This window comes from Macrobrachium nipponense, chromosome 1, assembly GCF_015104395.2.
Source record: "Macrobrachium nipponense isolate FS-2020 chromosome 1, ASM1510439v2, whole genome shotgun sequence".
Classification (NCBI taxonomy): Eukaryota; Metazoa; Arthropoda; class Malacostraca; order Decapoda; family Palaemonidae; genus Macrobrachium; species Macrobrachium nipponense.
In genome coordinates this window covers 138,764,690-138,787,904 of record NC_087200.1, presented here as the reverse complement: position 1 = coordinate 138,787,904, position 23,215 = coordinate 138,764,690, and the positions used below count along the sequence as shown (strand labels likewise).

The window sequence follows — 23,215 nt, the reverse complement described above, 5'->3', positions numbered from 1 at the left end:
GCCCATCAGCCAATGACAACGCGAGCCGTCGTGACACAGCGCCCAGGGAAGTCATGCCCCAGCCTCGACGTTCAGCTAGGCTGCAACAGCGCAACCTTCAACGACGAGAAGCGTCTTGAAGAAAACTTCTTTCAACCAATAGCTGGAGCGCATTGCGCCACCAGCCAATGAAAACGCAGCTCGCGGTTGACCCTCTGCTGACCTGCCGCTATATATTGAGTAGATCTTGACAACACCTACAGTCTATTATTATTATTATTATTATTATTATTATTATTATTATTATAAAAGTAGTTTAACCAGACCACTAAGCTGATTTTCCGCTCTCATAGGGCTGCCCCAAAAGGATTAGATAAAATGCCAGGTCTAGGCCTGAGGCCAAGAACTGGGACGAAATCTGATACAGAATAATATATATATATATATATATTATATATATATATATATATATATATATATATATTATAATCATATATATCTATATATATATATATATATATATATATATCTATATATATATATATAATATCTATATATATCTATATCTATATATATATATTTATTAATATATACTATATATAGATATCTATATATGAATATTATATATATAATATATATATTAAATCTATATATAGAATATATATATATATATATATATAGATATATCTATATTATATATATATAGAATTATAATATATAGATATATATATAAGATATATATATAGATATATATAGATATATATATATATATATATAATAATATATATATATATATCATATATTCTATATATCTATATATCTATAATATCTATATATATATATTATATATTCTATATATCTTATATATCGTATATATCTATATATATATATATATATATATCTATATATCTATATATCTATATATATATATAATCTATATATATATTATATACTATATATATCTATATATATTATTATATATAAGATATATAGATATATATGACTATAGATATATATATATATATATATATATATATAGATATATATATCTATATATATATATATATATATATATATATATCTATATTATATATATATATATATATAAAACTGCGCCAAGGCAAATTCTTTCATATTAGAACACATGCACGCAACACATACATTTGCTAAAAAGGTATAATAAAATTCAGAATACGTCATATAACTTTTTAACCTATACAAACAAGCATTACCGAAAATTTCAAAATTTAAGCTGCAGGCAGAGTGAAACTTTAGGCAATACAATTACTTGATAAGTTATATACATAAAATCAGGAGTTGTATGGCAGAAGAGAGTATCAGGAGTTGGATGGTAGAACAGAGTTCATTGAGATACCATAAATGAAATTATATAAAGTTCCCTACATAGAATAAAACTTTAGATAATATCATTACTTGGTAAGCTATATACATAAAAATCATGAGTTGGATGACAGAACACAGTATCAGGAATTGGATGGTGGCACAGAGTAAGAGTTGAATGGCAGAACAGAGTTCAGTTGGATACCATATAGGAAATTACATAAGTTCCTTACATTGATGAGATATAATATGCGCTCCATCTTCAGGTTTGTTTACATATATATATATATATATATATATATATATATATATATATATATATATATATATATATACCTACCTACCATATGAACATTTAATAAATATTCAAGGGACAGCGCAAGTTGTCAGTTTGCAATCTTGCAGGGATAGGTAATCAGTGTTATGTAACTTGATTCTTATCTATCATATTAACGTTTGGAGGGAAATGTATAATTAAGCCAAGGTCTAGGACACCACTGAACAATGAAGCACTTCTTGTTCAACTAATAAACAATAAGTTAGCGAAGAATGAAAGATAGTACATGAGATTCATATATTTATTCTCTTAATCATAGCTGACAGAACAAGCACTCGAATGGTTACGTAAAATGTACACAGATGTACAAGGGGGGGGGGGGGGGGGGGAGAGAGAGAGAGAGAGATGCCAGATCGACTTCTCTGTGAGCTGCTGATTTTAATAACATAAATGTGGGATGAAAGCACTCAATTCACAGAATGTAGTAAAAGAGAAAAGACAGAGCATACCTTATTTCCTTGTATTTTTAATATTTCAATCAACCGGAAGCAGCGCCTATATAAACAAGCAAGGTTACAGGGTTAATTATCGCAAGATCTGAATACGAATTCCACTACGTAATATTTGTAATTCTCCCGCCTTTCACAGAGAGAGAGAGAGAGAGAGAGAGAGAGAGAGAGAGAGAGAGAGAGAGAGAGAGACGTGCATTCATAAGTTATTCCAATGTAGAAACACTTTTTCATATCTTATCCCAATCTAATGCCAAAACCAGCAATACTGTTAATGACATTAGGACAAAAGTACAACGAAATTACAATCAAGCACTCTAGGGACAGTTATGCCTCAAATACATTAAAATGCGAAAGGTGATGAATGTCGTCACGCTCCACAAACACGACACACTCATACACAAACTGATATTTGATAATGCAAAACTCACGTGACATTTTTATCATCATCATTAATTTCACCATACGCCTTTTCCTTCAGGAACGGCTGGTGACTGAAGGGGACAGCAAATCCAGTTTCTAAGGAAGTCTTCAGAGATGAGATTGCTAGCCCAACATTCTTTTCTTTGGCCCACCAAATAATGATGCCCATTTGCTGTTGAAAGCGAACTGGTGGGCGGTAAACCGGGAACGATCAACGGAATCGGTAAATGTGAACTATCTGCTCCACCAATCAGTAACGGTGCCCCATTTATTGCAAATAAAATTTCCACAAATGAATTAGTATTAAAGCAAACTAGAAAACCACTTTTGCATTCACGAAATCCTAACAAATCAGGTTCGACTGAATAAAAAGTACATAACTACAATGATTGAATTTCGACTTTTAATATCCTCTACACAGTGGTAGTGCATACAAAATCAAAATTTATAATTAACCTATAAACTCATTTAAAGTTAAAGAAACATTGGCCTTACTTTACTTTAAAAACTTAAAATCTCACTATTCAGCAACTGTCCTGTAGCGGTAAAATTCAAATGCTTTGTTAAAAGAACGACTCCTTATCCGTGCGTGAGAATTAGAGAGCAGTAAACGACAAAACTGCGAAAGCTCAACGTGCGCCGACTATGACTGCCGATGAACCCCATTACAGCTTCTCAAACTCTTATTTTACATCAGCAGAAGTCTTCATAAACAATATGAAAGGCACTCAACAATCTTCAACGAATTCTCTACGTAAAAACGGTGGAGTTGGCACCTAATCTCCGTGCCTTCAGGGAGGATCGAACTCCCGGCCTCTGGTTTACTAGACCAGCGCTCTAGCCACTGAGCTATGAAGGCTTATAGCCATCGCACCATTTCCTCAAAAAAGATTTTACATTTAGGCCTACACGTCGGTAGGAAGCAAATAAAGCACTCAATCGGGAACATGACCCAATCGAGATATAAATAGTGGCAAATGAAAACACTCCTACTTTCATGGCAGGAGAATACACAGAAAAATTGAGGTCTGCTGACCGACGTTGCTTACACATAAATATGGCAGAGTTTATCTCTTTCATTAAGTATTTTTATAGTTTAGGCATTGGTATTTTTAGACAAGATGACTAGTGTTTTCGTTACCCCACCGTCATAATAAATATCTAACAGCAAATCGTCTCCTTTGTTACCCGATCCCGTAGAATTTTCCTACGTAACGCCAACACCTACTTACAGTATCGGTATAAGATGTGCGTCAAAATTAACTGGAAAACAGTTCATAGACTCAAGGTGTAAACCGGTCCCGAATAAATTCAAATTAAAATGATCTCGGAAGGACATGAATAGTGGGGGGGGGGGGGGGGGGGCATATTACATCACAGTGCAGAAAAAAGGACCCTATTCATCAGATCTCAACAATACAAATTACGAAGTGATTATTTCCAGGGCGCCCTGTACCAAATACGAGAACTCCGAATTGCGTACAGGGCACATTTGGACCAATCAAATTGCCTGGCGAGCGCTATCTCGTGGAAATCGTGGAAGACAAGATGGCGGCTCGTCCTGTTGTGCATGCTGCGGCCCGCCAAAATTCTAAAATATTCGCCTTGGTAGCGAATTTCAGACATTTGATGAGTTCAATAACGAACGGAATCGCTACCAGGAGGCCAAGTGTCCGTTTTCGATATCGGAATCGAGACCTTTGCCAGCTATGTCATCATCCAACTTCCAGCAGATCCTGAAATACAAGTATGCTCGATTTGCGTGCAAGCACAGCGGCAGTTGTGCATCCCGTGGAAACGGCCTTCGTCCAAATCAAAGGTGGCTAGTCAAATTAATATTTTACACTTTTATGCAATTAAAATTAATGTCCATTGGTTGTGAAAGAGACTTTTGTGTTCCCAGATAGGAGGGTAGTAAATTTATATTGTTTTTGACGGACATTTTGGTCTTTGAGGTGGTCAGATCAGTGGTGTCCAATTTTTAGCATGCCATCCAATTGACTGTGTAGGCCTAAATACTAATAATAGCAGGCCTAACCGAATGCATACAAATGCAAATGGATTCTTTTGAATCCAGGCTCACTTCCCAAAAAAAGGTCGTCAGGAATAAGATGAATTTCTATTGTCTGGCTATTCCAAGCATCGTGGCTATTTTTACATGGCCCTAACTTTTCGTCAGAAAGTCCATATATCTGTAAAGACAAATTTGGGGTAGTTTAATCCCACTCCCAGTGGATATTTTTCTATCAGACGGGACCAATCAGAACGGGATTATTTAAAATGATGGTCCACCTTTTCCTCCCGATGCGTTGGCATTCATCCACATGCGTCCACATTATTAGTTTTCATGGGGAAAATTTTTACCACCTTCGGATCCGATCGGATAGCATGTGGCCTTTTTCTTGTCGTCTAAATGGGATGTTGGTGTGATGTCAGGGTGTACAATAGAAAGTATAAGTATAATCTAATGTACAATCAGTAAAAAAAGTCATCTAATATTCAAAATTATTTTTTCAGATTTTTGGAACCATATTGTCATCAGCTATTTATGCGATTTTCTTGACTAAAATTAATGGTTTTAAAAAAATAATTGAATCTAGAAGTATGTTTTTTCTGTCAACTTTGGATTTTGAAACTGTTCAGATTAAGCTATAAAGCCATCTTTGAAAAACAAAAGTCATGAAGCAAAGATTAAAAAAAAAAAAAAAGCATAGGTGTGTGAGGACTAGACTGAGACAAGGAGAAATGCTTACGGATTTAATGGTCAGAAAAGGACATATATAAGGAGGCAGTGCGGACGTAATTATAGTGCCCATCACGCATACATACGAAAAAGGGGAGCGGACCCCCACTGTGATTGTGCTTTTTCGCACATACAAATATACATATAATTAAGCGTACAAGATATGTAAATTTATGATACATATGTTGGCAGAAAGGCCGCAAACTGCTCTACATTTTGGTATATGCAAAAAAAAAAAAAAAACAAAAGATGGTAAATTATATTGGGATGGACCAGCTTTATATACATTGGGAGGACAGACATTTCGGTGGAAATGTCGTCATTACAGATACTCCCACCCAAGACAATGATTAAGGGGACCGTCCGGCGCTATGATTGTTTCTATTTTTTTTTAATTTATTACGCGAAATACATAATTTTCTATATGTTTTAGTATAATATATAATACCTTCGTCCATTAAATAAAAATTTTCAATCTCATTTGATCAAAAACTTTTCGTTTTATTAGCAAAATTCATGATTTAAAAAAAATGGTAGTAGTGTTTTCTCCGCTAATATGACATCAGTAGTATTGAAAATCATACCATAAAAACTTCTTTATATACGGAACAATTCTGTGTGACAGAATTTGATTTTTTATTTTTTTTATTTATTATGAATTTTTTTTTTTTTGTTTTTTTTTTTAGTCTAGACACTCAAAAAAATTCTAAAAAAAAAGCAAAAAAAGAAATCAAAATTCTGTCACACAGAACTATGGGATTTTTGTTTTTATTCCTCTTTCCCAATGATATCTTTCTCTCTAAAATTGGATAATAAATAACCGAGTAATGGTTACCGACATGCGCATAAGTATGTTTTTGAGTTATGAGCTCCCAAAGATTTGCTATGTAAATTTTCGCTTTTTTCTTATAAAAGTCAAAACAACATTATTATAATTACTTAATTTGTACTTTTATTGTTGATTTCTACATCAAGGATCGTGGTCCTACCCCTAAAAAGTGGTGTTAATACCAGATAATGATGTTGACGGCGAGACATGAGACAATGAGGCAGCTGAAAACAATTAATTTTCGTGTTTTTCTTTCAGCACACTCCTGGCCTTCGCTAATTTTGCTAGCCATAGTTGCTAAGTAGCCTTCTTGATCTTAGGTAACTTCGGCATTGCTATAAGTTCACTAAGAATTATAAAAACAACGTAAATAGCTAGTAACCAAACGCAAGTGCCTACGTGCGTGTAACTGCTTTGACGTCTGTCGCGTAACAGAGTCATTCTCCGTGTCTCGCCTATAAATAACCGCTCTGAGCAGCTCGCTTCTCACCCAGTGTCACAGTACCTTCATTGCTACCAGATGTATGAGAATTTCGAAAAAAATCTTAAAAAATCGCTGTATATATGCAAAAATAAACACGCAAAAACGATTCTGTCAAACTCAAGTCATACAGACGACGCAGTTACGATGACGTCATCATTTAAAAACCGCTATATCTCATTATTTGTGAAAATAATTGGCTGAAACTTCTGGAAAGCATGCATGGCATGTTTCCTGCATAGATACAAGTAATAACTCGATTTTTTATTTTTTCAAGTTGACATGTCATCCGCCATAGCGGACGGTCCCCTTAAGGTAAAAATCATTGGATGATTGGTCATCAGTATCTTGCTGGAGAGTGGAGTCCACAGGTTCGTGATTCCATCTGTCAGGGCATGTCCTCTGCCTCCTCGTCTTCAGGTAAGTCGGACAGCAGGATGCTGCCCCTGGTGTTAACCGAGGGGGCGCTTGACTGCTGTCCTTGGGCGGCCTTGGCGACATCTAGGGGCGCTGGTGGGTCCCGGCGAAACGTCTGAGGGGAAGGCCTGCGAGGTACTTCTGCAGTGTCATCTTCATCAGGAATGGAGGAGAGTTTTAGCTGGTGGGTGGTTGGCATCATTCCTGACGAAGACATGTACGCAGGAATACAAAGTTTTCAGTCAGAACTGCTTCGTTCAGTCAGAGAAGGTCTCGCAGTAGGGAATGAATTTCTGGGTGGCTGCACAGACTCTTGACAGGGGGACGTCCTTGTCGTGGCTGTCAACCGGGAAGATTTCTTCTGGAATTGTCAAGGTTTCCCCGTAGACCTTCCCCACAGGTGATGGGTCGCCGTTGGCTCTTGGGGCGGTACAGAAGCTGAGGAGGACCTAGAGAAGTTGTGCCTTCCAGCCGGGGCCCATGCAGAGTGCCATCAGGGAGGCCTTGAGGGAGCATTGAGTCCTTTCCACCATGCCGTTTGCTACGGGGTTGTAGGCCATGGTGGTATGGTGCTTTGCCCCAACCTGAGTGCCACGGCGGTCCAGAGTTCCAAGGTGAAAGCGGCTCCTCGGTCCATCATGATATCATCTGGCACTCCAAAACAGCTGATCCAGCTGGAGAGGAGGGCTTCGGCGCAGAAGTCAACAGTGGCTTCTAACATTGGCCACCTGGTGGACTGATCGACCACCATCAGGAGGTATCTGGCGTCGTCAGATGGGGGGAAGAGGGCCGACGACATCTATATGTATGTGCCCAAATCTCCGCCTGGGTTGGGGAAAGGTGTCTACTCCTGATTCGGTGTGCCTTCCTGCTTTGCTGCTCTGGCATGCGATACAGTTCTTGGCCCACTCCCGTGAGTCCTTGATGCCGTGCCACACGAACTTCTCCGTCAGGAACCTGGTTGTTGTTCGGGCGACAGATGTGAGAGGCCGTGTATCATGTTGAATACCAGCTTCCGCCAGGAGGCTGGGACCAAGGGACGCAGGCGGCCGGTGCTGGTGTTGCAGAGAAGCATAGTTTTGGAAGGACCGAAGGGGATGTCTTCCCACCAGAGGGAGGTGATGGTGGTGCGGTAGGCTGGTACTTTGGGATCGGAGGTTTGCTCCCGTGCTAGGTCCTCATAGTCCACCCCGAGGTGAAGGGAATTTATTTCGATTCTCAAGAGGGCGTCGGCTACAGGGTTCCTCCCGCCGGAGACGTACTCGGTGAAGCACCTGAACTCTGATACTGCCGCGAGGTGTCGCTGCCATCTTGCGGACCAAGCGTCTCCCGCCTTGACAAAGGTGTGAACCAGCGGCTGGTGGTTCGTCCTTATGGTGAACGGGATGCCTTCCAGGAGGTACTTGAAGTGGCGGACAGTGAGGAGCTCGCGGTCGAAGGTGCTGCATCAGGTTTTGGTGGGTTTCAGCTTCCTGCTGAAGAAGGCCAGCGGTGTAGGGGGACTGTTGATTAGCTGATCCAGGACAGCGCCACAGGTGATGTTGCTGGCATCGGTTGTGAGAGTCAGGGGCGTGTCGAGATCCTGGTGAGCCAAGGTTGTAGCTCTGCTGAGGGCCACCTTGATGCAATTGAAGGCGCGCTGCTGGGCCTCCTCCTCTTTGGCTTGCCCTTCAGGACCTCAGTCAAATGGCACATGGTAGGGGAGACTTCTGGGATAAACCTCCTGTAGTAGTTCACCGTCCCTATGAACTCCAGAAGGATCTTGATCGTTGTTGGTGTTGGAAACTTCACTGAGGTTACCTTCGAAGCCAAGGGGTGTACTTCTGCTGGGGCGATTTCGTGGTCCAGGAAATCCACCTTCTCTGCACTGAAGGTGCACTTATCGAACCAGACAGCGAGCCCGTTTTCTTGCAGGTGCTTGATGACAGCCCAGACATGGTTCAGGTGTCCCTCCGGGGATCTGGAAAATATGAGGATGTCGTCTATGTAGCAGACGCAGAAGGATTAATCGCCAAGGATGCTGTCAATTAGGTGCTGGAAGGTAGCTCCAGCGTTCTGCAGGCCGAAGGTGGGGAAGGCGAAGACGAAGGACCCAAAGGGCATGATGATTGCCATCTACGGGATGTCATCAGGATGGATGGGGACTTGGAAGTAGGACTTAGAGGGTTCACCTTTAAAAATATCTTCGCCCCATAGAGGGGGACCAGTGAGGTCCTGCATGTTCGGCAGGGGGTAGCTGTCGGGCGTGGTGACGAGGTTGAGGTGACAGTAGTCCCCGCAGGGCCTCCATGTACCGTCTACCTTCTTCACCATGTGAAGGGGGGATGACCAGGGGCTCGCAGCCTTCTTGCAGATACCCATCTGCTACATCTCAACGAACGCGTTCTTGCCTTACTGGAGGAGCTTCGGCGGGAGGTGACAGAACTTTGCATGAGCCAAGGAGAACTTGGTTTTGATGTGGTGGTACACACCGTGCTTGGGCACAACCCCTGCCACCTGGTGGAGTTCAGGTTGGAAGACATCCAGGAACTCCTGTAGGAGGAAGCTGTACTTGTGAGGGAGGACGGAGCAGATGGTGGGAGCCCTGGGGCCCATAGTGAGAGGGTGAAAGAGGCAGGTTTCCTTGTCCAGGAGGCGTTGGTGGGCTACATCCACTAGGAGCGCGTGGTGGGCCAGGAAGTCTGTTCCGAGGAGGGGTTATGAAGTCCGAGATGAAGGAGGAACTGGTGTAATTCCGACCCAGGAATGCGATGGGGCTCCTGGTGGTGGCTACAAGGTGGCTTGGGGGGTCAGGGGCATGGTTACGGTCCTCTGGGGTGGGACCTGGCTACTGTCACCATAAGGAGGGTGGTTTTGGGTGCCACCTTCCTCATTTTTTGGAGGCATGAAGGAGCAGGGGTGCACGCACTTCCTTACTTTTTTCAAGTATCTCTGGTGAAAATACCCCAACTGACGTCCTCCACTGGAGGATTGTGCCTATATATATATATATATATATATATATATATATATATATATATATATATATATATATATATATATATATATATATATATATATATATATATATATATATATATATATATATATATATATATATATATATATATATATATACACATATATATATATAATCTATATATATATATATATATATATATATATATATATAATATATATATATATATAGATATATTAACAATATATATATATATAGATATATATATATATATATATATATATATATATATATATATATTTATTTGTTAAAAGCAATTGCTTTAGTGGCATCAATAAGTTTCTTGCAGGTATCTTCATACCAACGAAGTTTTTTCCGATTCTCGTTCGTCAATTTCTGGTGAAAAATACGCAGACTTCCTTCTTCCATTTATTGGATTTTGTCACGACAGCTGTTTCGTCTTATGGCATTATCAAGTGACTACTGACTTACAATCTGACCTTTCGGCCTATTTATTTCATCATGTGGGAGGTATGACCTTGTGTATGGGTACTGGTTAGTCTAGGGATTAACAGCTTAAGGGCGTTGTTTGTTTTTGGATACAAAGAACATAAGGACACATGTAGTGGGACAATAAGTGAAAGTTTAAACAGTGGTTAAATAAATATTCAAAATACAATGCCATGTGCTAGAGTTTCCTTAAATGTATGTTTAAAATTTAATATGTTACATGTTGGTTTTAGATAAAAATTACAAAATTACATACAGGAATGAAAATGAATATAGAAATCTAAATACACGAATAAAAATAATATATGTATATATTTTATGCATGCATAAAGGTACAAGAGATAATATCTGTTTATACATAAATGTGTACGATTTAAATTTGAGTGAGTGAGCGTGTGTGTGTGTGTGTCCCCAAATGGGTCGTTACGTTGGTTAACGGCTGCTGATTCGTGTTGGGCGGGGTGGTCTCAGCGACCTGAACAAGGATGTTACTTGGACTTTCGCTGACGCTGGGTCTTCTCATGTCTTCCAAGGGGCGCGATGTTCTCGGTGGATTGGGGTGTGCTGTCTGGTCCCTGTTGGCTTGCGTATTCCTTCTCCTGCTGGCGGAAAGAGAGTATATGTCCGATTCTTGTTGGACGTTCAAGGTCAGCTTCTGAATAGCGATGCTCACCGCTTCCGTTATTAAGAGGCGACCGTAGTTGTCTTCTCTGTTGCACGACCTGGGTGCCTTCTATTAGCTCTTGTAGAGATGGCTTCTGTCGTGAACATCTATGTAATGTTGATGGATGGCCCCCTTGATTTCTATGAGGCTACAGACGTCTCCGAAGGGTCGTTGTAGTGTGCCCGATGTAGTTTTGGCTGTGAGGTTTACACACCTCCTCTGGACAAGTAAATTTGTAAACTACATTCGTGCACATTTCCTTCGGTCCCCCCAGAGCGGTGCTGTTCTTCATTATTAAGGCGTCTACAAGGTTGGGCTTACTATATATCCTGAGGCTTATTTTATGGTAAGGGGCTTTTTGGGGTTACGCCTGCTGTTTATTATCCGCGTATGTGCAGCAATCCTCCTTGTATGCAGACCCATAATGTACACGATGGTAAATAATCAAGTTCTCCTCGTTTTTCGTCATCGTGTTGGGTTACCAACCCAACACGATGACTAAAAAACTACGCGGGATAATAAATTGAGAACCAGTGAAAGTAAAGGAGATATGACACAAATCGTAATTCCGAAAGTCCTAATTCCAGTGGTTATGGATATAGTACAGTGCTAAATACATTTGGAAAAACAAGGGGAAAGATGTGGAAAATTTTGTGAAAAACTGTACAGTATGCAATGCATGCAAACCTGCAAGGATAACTTCATGCAAATTAGGGTCATATCCGATACCAAGTAGACCTTTTCCGAGAATACATATGGATAGCCTGGGAAATTTTTGTGAGTCTAGATATGCGAATAAGTACTTATATGGCTCACCCGAGGCTCTGTTGCCCGACAATGGCAGAGAATTTGTGAACAAAACTTTGGAATGTTTATCGGAAGTCATATGGATACAGAAGTCATATGGATACAGAAAGTAACAATTATTCCATACAGACCTGAAGCTAATGGGTTGTGTGAACGAGCGAACAGGAAAGTGCTCGAAGCTCTCAGGAAGACTGTAGGTGGTAATGATAAGAATTGGGACATATATTGATATTGTTAGACATAGTATTAACACTATGGTTAGTGATTCCATTAAAATGCCTCCATTTGAAGCTTTGTTTGGTTGCCTGGCACGAGGCACATTTGATCTGTTATCTATACCTCATCATGGGGAGGATACGATCGTATCATTGATATCTACAGCGAGAGAGAGATATGCTTGTCTCAGCCATAATCTCAAAGCCGTGACCAGAGAGATGGTAGAGAGAAGTAATAATAAATATCTGATCCCAAGATCAATGTCGGAGACAAGGTATTTTTAAAAATCAATGTGAGAAACGAGCTGAACTACAAATTAGGACCGAAATTTGAAGGTCCTTTTAGAGTCATTGAGGAAAAGATTGGAAACAGATTTGTAGTCTTCGAGGAAAAAACAAGTTGGTCGAAATTAACACACATATCAAAACTTAAAAGAATTGGTTGTGGTAATTAATATATTGTCGCGCAATTGCATTTTCTTTTTCTTTTTTTTTCTGGTTTTTGTAAATTGATGGTGAAATGTTTAATGTTTTTTTTTTATTTCTTCTACTATTTTTTTTCTTGTTATGCGCAAACTGCAGTGTTTTGGTGTAAGATTCAGAGGTCAATATTTTACATGGAAAGTTGGTTTGAAAATATGCCGAATTTCTGTTAAAGCTGAGAAACGTGATGATAAACATGTGATAATTCCTGTGTGTATGGGGTTTTGGAGCTGAATTTTTGCGGGTTTTTTTGGGTGGCGGATTTTATTTTTTGGGGCTGAGCTTTTTTTGTGGCTATAATCTTTGGCGGTGGTTTTTCTTGTGGTTATATTTTTTGGGCTGTGATCTGAGCTTTTACGAGCCAAGAGGTGGTTATTGGGGTTTTATGGGTTTTGGTGAAGAGGTTGTATTTTATTTCACCAGTGGTTATAATGGGTAGATTGCGATATATAATGGGTGGTTTTCTGTGGTTTATATCCCGACGAGGTGGTTATGTGGTTTTATATACTTGTGGTAGTTCTTCGCTGGACAAGTGGTTTTTGCGCTTGGCTGCAAATCCAGTGGTCCAAAGTTCGAATCCTGGCTCGGCCAACGCAGAATCAGAGGAATTTATTTCAGGCGATAGAAATTAATTTCTCGATATAGTGTGGTTCGGATCCCACAATAAGCTGTAGGTCCCGTTGCTAGGTGACCACATAAAAATATCTAATCCTTCGGGCCAGCCCTAGGAAAGCTGTTAATCAGCTCAGTGGTCTGGTAAATCTAAGATAAACCCTATATACTTGTGGCAGTATCATGGGTGAGTTATGTTTTTAAGGACAATTTTTGGGTACCTTTGGTGATATCCTAGGGATAATTTTGTGAAAGGTGGTTACATAGTGTTAGTATAGAATTTCTGGGGCTATTTGGAGAATAATGATTTCTGAGGTTGCAAGTCTGATTAGACAAATCTGTAGTGTGATTCAAGCACATGAGGTGTTCACAGGTGGATTTTTGCCGATAATGCTGTGATGAGTCCGGTTGCTGATTTTTTCCTTTCAGAGTCAATTACTCGGAGGTTTACGCTGTTTTCAGAGATGTTGATTATGACATTCCATGGGGATGTATGTAAGGGGTCGATTCCAGTCGATGAGATATGTTGCGGTAGCAAATTCCGTAACGATACATGCTGCATTTATGGGGGAAAGCGTTGGATTATATATATGTTTTTTTCTCTCTGTGTATGTTTTGTAATGGGGAAAGTTCACTTATTTTTTTTTTTTTACTTTTCCTATGAGTGTCTCGTAATCGGGGTTAGGCTTTCCATAGCATTTCTATTTTAGACAGGAGGTATAATTTATCGGGGTATATGAGTTAGATAGAAGGGGTGTTCGCCATTATATTTCATAGAGGTTAATTATATAAACAGTACAGGGGTTTTGCTGTTAGACATTATGGTTTTTTTTATAGTATGTTTGTCAGATATAGGATTACTTGCGAGGATTCAGTGGGTAAAGATTATATTTTGTTTAGTGAGGAATTTTTAATACTTGACTATGAGATTGGGTACATTAATTAATGATGAATTTGTGTGGTAAAGCAAGATTTTAGTTATTTTATGATCATGTAGACTTTTTAAATATGGACACACGATGACTTTAGAGAATTCCCAACTTCACGTGATGGTGACTATGGAAACGGCTTGGTTCTACAATACCAGAGGTTGAGTCTATGAGTGGAGATGCTATGGCTTGCCCTTGCAATGGATGAGATGCCGTCGGTGGATTGTCTCAGGATATGTTCTGGGATAAATCAGGAGTCTACAATCTTCTACAAGGCGGATGCAAGTCGCACTTGCATGAAAGTCACGGGATAATTCCTTGACAACGGAGAGGTGACCACGTTTCCTTTAGTAGAAAACGTCGAACCTACAGTTTGGCCACTAGGGGGTGTTGGAAAAACTTACGAGGGTTGCAGACGTTAAATAATGGCGCGGGCTGAATTGTTTCGAGATGGTTTTCGTGCTCAGCCTGCTTCTACAACTATTCGAAAAGTTCAGCCTATCCTAGAGACAGATGAATTCTTCTTTGGCGAACGCTACACAATTCCAGTTGTAATGTTTATGACGTCCATAGTGATAGTCTAAATATGTGTTATAGGGGCTATCTTGCAAACATTATGACCATTATACACTAGTTGCTGATGTGGTGTGCGACAGGAGTGCACAAAGGACATAGGTGGCCGAGCCATAATAAAGGAGAAAGTAAATGTGTTGGTGAATTGTAGTACTTCAGCTTTCTTCGCTTAAAGACAAGGGAGAGCCTAGTGGCAAGCCGCCTTCGAAGCCTGCTGAAATGAAAGAATTGATGATTGTGCATTGTGAGGCCGAGGATCTGTACAGCCTATTTGCTATGTGATTTTAAGGTGTGTCCGGTTATATACGTGTTTGTGCGTGTAATGATATGTCCAACGGCCCGACACTGGGGAGAAAGAACACACTCTCCAGAGCCAAGCGATAAGGACGGTTCGGAGGACACAGGGTCAAGAAAACCCATCGAAAGGTAGGGCACGTTTAAAAGGACTTAGGAAAAGTTGCCTTTGAAAAGAAAGAAGTGTAATGTGTATACAGTAGGGACTCAATAATCGTGGAGGATAGGGCCCAGAACCCCCCTTGATAAGTAAATACCCGTGTTATCCTGGTACCCCCCCCCAAAACAAAATTGCTTTAAACTGCCTACTTTAATAATTAACCCACCCAAGACCACTATTTCAATGTTTATAACTGCCTACTTTAGTTCAAGCACCAAATATGTCTTCAACTATCACCTTAAACTAAATTCAAGGCAGTTTCAAAGTTATTCTTTCCTATCTTCAATTTCCCCTTCATTAGATCAGCAAACAAAAGTATATTACCTAACAATTCCTTTCTATATTCATGATTTGGCTGCTGCACCAAACTAAAAGTACATCTATTTTGTGAATGAACATATTTATGATAAAAAAACATGATTTACTGTAAAGATTACAGCACCCAACTATAATATTAATGTATAAACAGCAGCAATAAAAATCTAGTTTTTCTTTTTTTTTACGTTTAGAATCAGCTGATGGACGTTTATTACCGAAAGAATTATTTTGGAAAACAATTTAGTTGATAAAATAAACGAATTTATTAATGGAATTATTATTATTTTTAACTTTGTACATAATAGTTTATGATATTATGATACAGTAATTCATATTTCATTGAGAGAGAGAGAGAGAGAGAGAGAGAGAGAGAGAGAGAGAGAGAGAGAGAGAGAGAGAGAGAGAGAGAGCAGCTTGGGATGAGAGTAACTGTTGAATAGCTTGAGAGAGCAGCTTAGGACAAGCGTACTGTTACTAGCTTAGCTCGAGAATAACATAATGAAATTTGTATTTTAAATATTTTTATGGTGATAAGAAATGAAACATGGATAGTGATAAGATATTCTCTTGTATACTGTTATAATGTGATAATCATTGAGTCAACTTTAAAAGTGAAGCAGTTTCGTAAATCACAGAAAGAATAAAAGATAATTTTGTTCTTTTATTACGATAATAATAGATCAGTATTATAGTTTTTTTCTGAAAGAGAGAGAGAGAGAGAGAGAGGAGAGAGAGAGAGAGAGATGAGAGAGAGAGAGAGGAGAGAGAGAGAGAGAGAGAGAGAGAGAGAGAGAGAGAGAGAGAGAGATTTTGCTATTTACATTCATAGTATTTGAAAATTTGCAAATGAGTGTATCCTAAAAATGCATTTGGTCATGAAAAGAAGAAGAAAACACAGTAATTAGTGAATCTTGTTCTATGATAAAATTCGCGATTTCGTTAATTTTCCGGGATATACGTAGTATTTGGGCTCCACAAAAAAAGTAAGTAAAGTGATTTATGACAGAATTTAGAGGATACTTACATAAAAATAGTTTGTAGAACGGTGTAACCACTATGTGATGGTAATTGCTTCATAGCAAAGAAAGATAAAGGAAAGGAGAACGCATTTTCGAGAAGTCGGCAGCAAGGAGGCTTTCGCGCCACTGTTGGAGGAGCCTATGCTCACGGCTGTTCTAGAATCGGCAGGAGTGTTGTGGATCTCGTCGGGATGTGAGAAACGCCGCGATTTCTGATGCAATACCTCGTCTAGATTCCATAAGAAATTCTAGCAAACTCGGGAACCTGTGACGCTCGCTATAGGCTCCGCCCCCGGGATGCCGTATATACGACGGAGGAAGGAGCAAACAGTGATCGTAGAAGGAAGAGATAGATCACCAGTTAGTAGTTAGTAAGAGCCACAGATCAGATTATCAGTGAGAGATCAGCAGCAGTGATCGTCAGAGAGAGACTAGAGACGAAGGAACCGACGAAGTATCAATCAAAAGAAGAGTTCGAGAGTTGGTTGGATATTGGTCTAGTCGTCTTCAGGAGTGGACGGCCGTGTTTCTAGAGTCGAGCAGACTTCAGAGAAGAAAGGTCCTGCTACAGGTTTTGGGGATTTCCTGCCTTTCAAGTAGACTAGTTTCTGCAATACGGAGTCAAGAGGATGACTGCAATTGCCGCTCTACATTTATGAAGCCAGCGCATCGAATCGCCAAATCGAGTAGCAAGTATTTGAATTGCCTCACTGTTTCCCCAGTTCATGCAGTAAGATTCTATCTTTTTATGTAAATAGGAGATACCATTCCTGTATTTACCTTTGTTAGTAAGCTTGTAAATAAACCTTGTTGTGTTAGTGTTTCTTTCTATATTCGTATCCCCAGTTTCAACTGTATATGTTAATATATGTTTTTTTTATTTCATATCGAACCTGAAGCGGACCTCTCTCAGAGGCCGTAACATTGTGTCGACCTTTAACCAGGATATTTCGACACCGTAACATTGTCTCTGAGATCTCAGAGTCCGTAACACACTATCACATTGTGTAAAGATAGTATGTACGAACGAGACTAGGTTTGGTGACGTCACGGTGGTCATAAGTATTTTTTTCGTGAATGAATATACATTTATGATAAAAAAATAGTTATTGTACTGCTTAGAGTACCATACTGTAATATTAATTAATGTAATCACATCAAAATAAAGTAATCATTGCATGCTGTAAACATGTAAAGTGTATTTTTGTCTTTTGAAAAATGCTTTCCCCCACCCCAAGGAATTATTACTGAAGAGGCTTTTTATTATGAAGATATGCCAATAATATATAAAATATACATTTTATTATGAATATATGTCATTAATATATAAGGTAAAAATGGTTTTATTACATTTACTCTTCGTAGCCGATCGCAAACAACAATACGATAATCTATGACAGATTATCGTTTGTATGACTGCAGTGTTCAGAGAAGTTGATTACGTCATACCAAAACAATAATGAAGTTCGAATTGAAAATTAATGTTTTCTTAAATGTTATTACTACTGTAATTACACTACTACTACTACTAACATTTCTAAAAGGTTAAGAATGACAACGGTGCTGTTAAGTGTAACTCAATGTTTACATTTCTGCTGGCCGCTCAACTACAAGTTGATGTCAATGATGTGGGATTATTCCATGAATTGGCTATATATTGTGAAGATATGCCAATAATATATAAGGTGAGAAGGGTTTTATTACCTTTATTGTCAGTAAATATCATAATGTGAATCTGTTCATGCATTTGTTGGTTATCGGAACCAGACGAGGCTTAGCCTACCATGGATTCATACCAGCGATATAGACTGAGAAGTGGTCCAAGGAAAAACCCGTGATTAACTGAATCCGTGATTGCTGGTCCGCGACTAAGCGAGGCCCCACTGTACGTTTATTTGACATTAATTATGAGTTGGGGATTATGATGGAAAAGTCTCTTTGTTTCACATGGGCCCATGGCATTATACTAGAGAATGGGATTCTCTAAAAGACTGACAATTGAAATGTAGTAATTAATAATTTGGGAGTTTGGGAGTGATTACTTAAGTCTAATTCAGGAGAATAGAATGAAAATTTAGTTTTTTGTGAGTACAACTTAGTTCTTAATGTTACATTTTTTAATCACTTTGTTCCATATGCTCAGCTAGTTTGGGGAATATAAGGTATATTTTTGTATTTACGAGAATTCATTTGCCTAGTTTTATCCAAGTTTGATATTGTTGACAGAGGGAGACAGTAAGCAACTACAGGTAAGAGAGTTGTGACTTCTTTTAGTTTTGATTAACCAGTGCCGAATTTGCTCAGTGATATATCTATTATATATATATGATATATATATTGATATATACTATATATATATATAATAATATATATATATATATATATATAAAATATATATATATATTAATATATATAATAGATATATGTATATAGATATATATATATATATATATATATATATATATATATATCGATAATATATATATATATATAAGATATATATATATATGATTATATATGGGTATATATATATATATATATATATACTATATATATATATATCTATATATGTATATATATCTATATATATATCTTATATATATATATATATATATATATATATGTTTATATATATATATATATAGTTATCTATGTATGTTCTGTATATGTCATATATATGTATATATATGTATATGTATATATTATATATATATGTATATATATTATATATATATATTATAATATATATATATATATATATATATATATATGATATATATATATAAAAATAGATACTTATATATAAATGTATATAATAATAAAGTACCTGTCATAATACTCCTGCGTGGAAGGGAAGATTGAAGAGAAAAACAAGAGTACAAACTAAAAATATTCAGGAAAAATCAATTGTTAAAGCAACCATCATAAAATTTGAAATGAATAATCACCAACTCCTGCCCTAGCACTTGATAGGCATGCCACTACGTTTACGGACTTCCTGGAGTGTCCTGGGCATTGAATCTGAAAACTGCTGCAGGAGGGACTCGTCCAGATCATCCCAAGTGCGTTTCAAACTTTGAGCTGCAAGACATGTCCACATTCAGTAACTCTTTTTATGATTGCTTACTGGTTGAAATGGCTGGGGAATTCCTAGTTTAGTAGTGGATATATTCAATTCCACAATCTCTAAGCCACAAAGTATTCTGTTTGGTGGTATGATCCCCAGTGCACGAATCTTAATCCAATGCCATTGAAAATCAGCCATTGAAATGAACAAAACTTAACTTGAGCTACTGGCTCACTCACAGTAAGTGTAACTCTGTGTAAGAGCTCATCAGTAACCTGTTGGATGTTTAACCGAAGGGGAATTTTTTTAGGCGATAATAGAATTGCCGGCTGACGGGCACGAACCATCGACATCTTCAATTCCAGGACTGGCAGTGAAGCCTTAGCCCACCCTGCCACCGCAAGAAGATACAAGTTTATGCCACTTCCTACCTCAAATACCTGTCGCACTCGAGGTATTTGTAGTTTTGGAGACTGCATCAAAACTCGGCCTCGGTAGCATTGTAGTGCTTTTGCCCGCACGTAGCATTATATAAGTCATATCACATTACTGTGATTCATATACATATATCGAGCTACATATGTCCTTTAATTATCTAATTGCTCTACTTCGGAATTAACCCTCTTACGCAGACTGGACGTATTTTACGTCGACATTTTTGTCTCCCGTGTGCCGACTGGACGTATTTATGTCGACTTACAAGTTTTTTTTTTTTTTTTAAATTCGCAGAAAAAATACTTATAGGCCTACCAGCCTAAAACTTTTGAATCACGCGCCTTGGGGATGCTGGGAGTTCACGGATCAAGGTGTTGTTTTGTTTACAATCGTTACGCAGGCGCGCAAGCGCGAATTTCTTTCTTGCCGCACTAAAAAAGTATCTGTGACACATCTCGGAAATTATTTCGTCACTTTGACATAATTTTTGTACCATTGTAAATTAGCCGTTACATGGAGTATTATATATGAAAATGTGCGCATTTTTATGTAGAATACAACAATAAAATACTTATGATTGTAGCTTTTATCAATTTTGAGATATTTTCATATAAATAACGATAACTGCCAAAATTTCAACCTTCGGTCAACTTTGACTCTACCGAAATGGTCGAAAAAAACGCAATTATAAGCTAAACGCTTATATTTTAGTATATTCAATCATTTACCTTAATTTTGCAACTTATTGGAAGCCTCTAGCACAATATTTCGATTTACGGTGAAGTTATGAAAAAAACGTTTTTCCTTACGTCCGCGCGGTAACTCTTCCGAAAAAAATCATACATGCGATTGTGGTAATGTTTGCACCATTTTAAAATTAGCCGTTATATAAAGTTTTATATATGAAATGTGCGCAATTTCATGCACAATACAACTAAAACAACCCATGGTTGTAGCTTTTATTAGTTTTGAGATATTTTCATATAAATAACGATAATTGCCAAAATTTCAACCTTTGGTCAACTTTGACTCTACCGAAATGGTCGAAAAACGCAATTGTAAGCTAAAACGCTTATATTCTAGTAATATTCAAGCATTTACCTTCATTTTGCAACAAATTGGAAGTCTCTAGCACAATATTTCGATTTATGGTGAATTTATGAAAAAAATAACATTTTCTTTACGTCCGCGCGGTAAACTCTTCCGAAAAAAATCATACGTGCGATTGTGGTAATGTTTGCACCATTTTAAATTGGCCGTTACATAAAGTTTTTATATTTGACAATGTGCGCAATTTCATGTAGAATACAACAATAAATAATTGAAGGTTGTAGCTTTTCTCATTTTGAAATATTTGCATATAAATCATGATAAATAGAAAAAAACCACGTTCGGTCAACTTTGACTCTACCGAAATGGTCCAAAAACGCAATTGTAAGCTAAAAACTCTTACAGTCTAGTAATATTCAGTCATTTATCTTCATCTTGAACAAATTCGAAGTCTCTAGCAAAATATTAGATTTATGGTGAATTTTAAAAAAAATCTTTCCTTCCCTCCCTGCGCGGATTCTCCGCCACAAATCTCCGAAATGCGTACGTCCCATTCTCGGAATATTTGCTCCGTTTCATATTAGGCATTTCATAGAGTTTTATATATGAAAATGTGCGCAATTTCATGTAGAATAAAACGAAAATATTTGAAGGTTGTAGCTTTTCTTATTTCCGAAATAATTGCATATAAAAAACATATATATTAAAAAATTCGACATTCGGTCAACTTTAACTCGTCAGATATGGTCGAAAACTGCAATTGTAAGCTAATACTCTTACAGTATAGTAATATTCAATCATTTGTCTCATTTTGAAAGATATTGGAAGTCTCTAGGACAATATTTAGATTTATGGTGAATTTTTGAAAAAAAATATTGTTTACGTCCGCGCGTTACGAATTCATGCATTATTTTTGTGATAATATTTTCTCTGTGTTGCTTTTATCGTTTTACAATGTGTTATATACCAAAATTATTGCAATTTAGTGTACATTACAACGAAAAAAAAGTAACTTGTTACCTTTAACCGTTTTGCACACAGCGCGATTTGAATAACAATTATATATAAAATTTCGTTTCTGCGCTATCATATATCGCATTATTTATATATGATAATGATAGTTTTTTCATTTCTGATGGTTGCATACTAAACTTCAGCCAATGACAAAAACAGGAGCCAAAAATGAACTCTTAATCTTGAAAACTAAGCGCACTGTGATTTTTTGAAAAAAATATTTTTTCCACTTCCACGCTCACTCTGAAACACCTCCGGCACACAGGAGACAATTTTTTTTTTACCGCTTCGGCGTAAGAGGGTTAATATATTTCCAAAAATGTTTAACTGAAGTGGAATTTTTTAGGCGATAACAGAATTGCCGGCCGACGGGCAAGAACCAGCGATAACAGAATTGCCAGCCGACGGGCAAGAACCATTGACATCTTCAATTCCAGGACTGGCATAAAGCCTTAGCCCACTAAGCCTCAGCAGGAGGATACAAGTTTATGCCGCCTCCCACCTCAAATACCGAGGTAGAGCGAATTAGATATTAAAGGACATATGTAGCTCTATATATGTATATGAATCACGGTAATGTGATATGACTTATATAATGGCTACATGCGGGCAAAAGCAATACAACGCTACCGATGGGGTTTGATTCAGACTCCAAAACTACAAATATCTGAGTGGGACAGGTATTTGAGGTGGAAGGTGGCATAAACTTATATCCTCTTGCGGTGGCGTGGTGGGCTAAGGCTTCAATGCCAGTCCTGGAATTGAAGATGTTGATGGTTCGTGCCCGTCGGCCGGGAATTCTATTATCGCCTAAAATATTCCCCTTCGGTTAAACCTATGAAAATATATTAATTAAGAGGTAGAGCTAATTAGATATTAAAGGACATATAGCTCGATTATATACATATATATATATATATATATATATATATATATATATATATATATATATATATATATATATATATATATATATATATATATCTATATATATATATATATATATATATATATCAATACATATATAAAGATATATTATACACACACATATATATAATATATATATATATATATATATATATATATATATATATATATATATATATA

General features: G+C 37.6%; 1 long non-coding RNA gene and 1 other non-coding gene across 2 annotated transcripts in view; both read right to left on the bottom strand.

The window, feature by feature from the left end:
• Positions 1-23,215, bottom strand: part of LOC135220291 (uncharacterized) — a 498,885-nt gene that overhangs the window by 360,684 nt on the left and 114,986 nt on the right. The gene's annotated exons all lie outside the window — the stretch shown is intronic.
• Positions 3,316-3,388, bottom strand: Trnat-agu (transfer RNA threonine (anticodon AGU)). The gene has a single exon. It is a non-coding gene; the product is annotated as a tRNA-Thr (tRNA).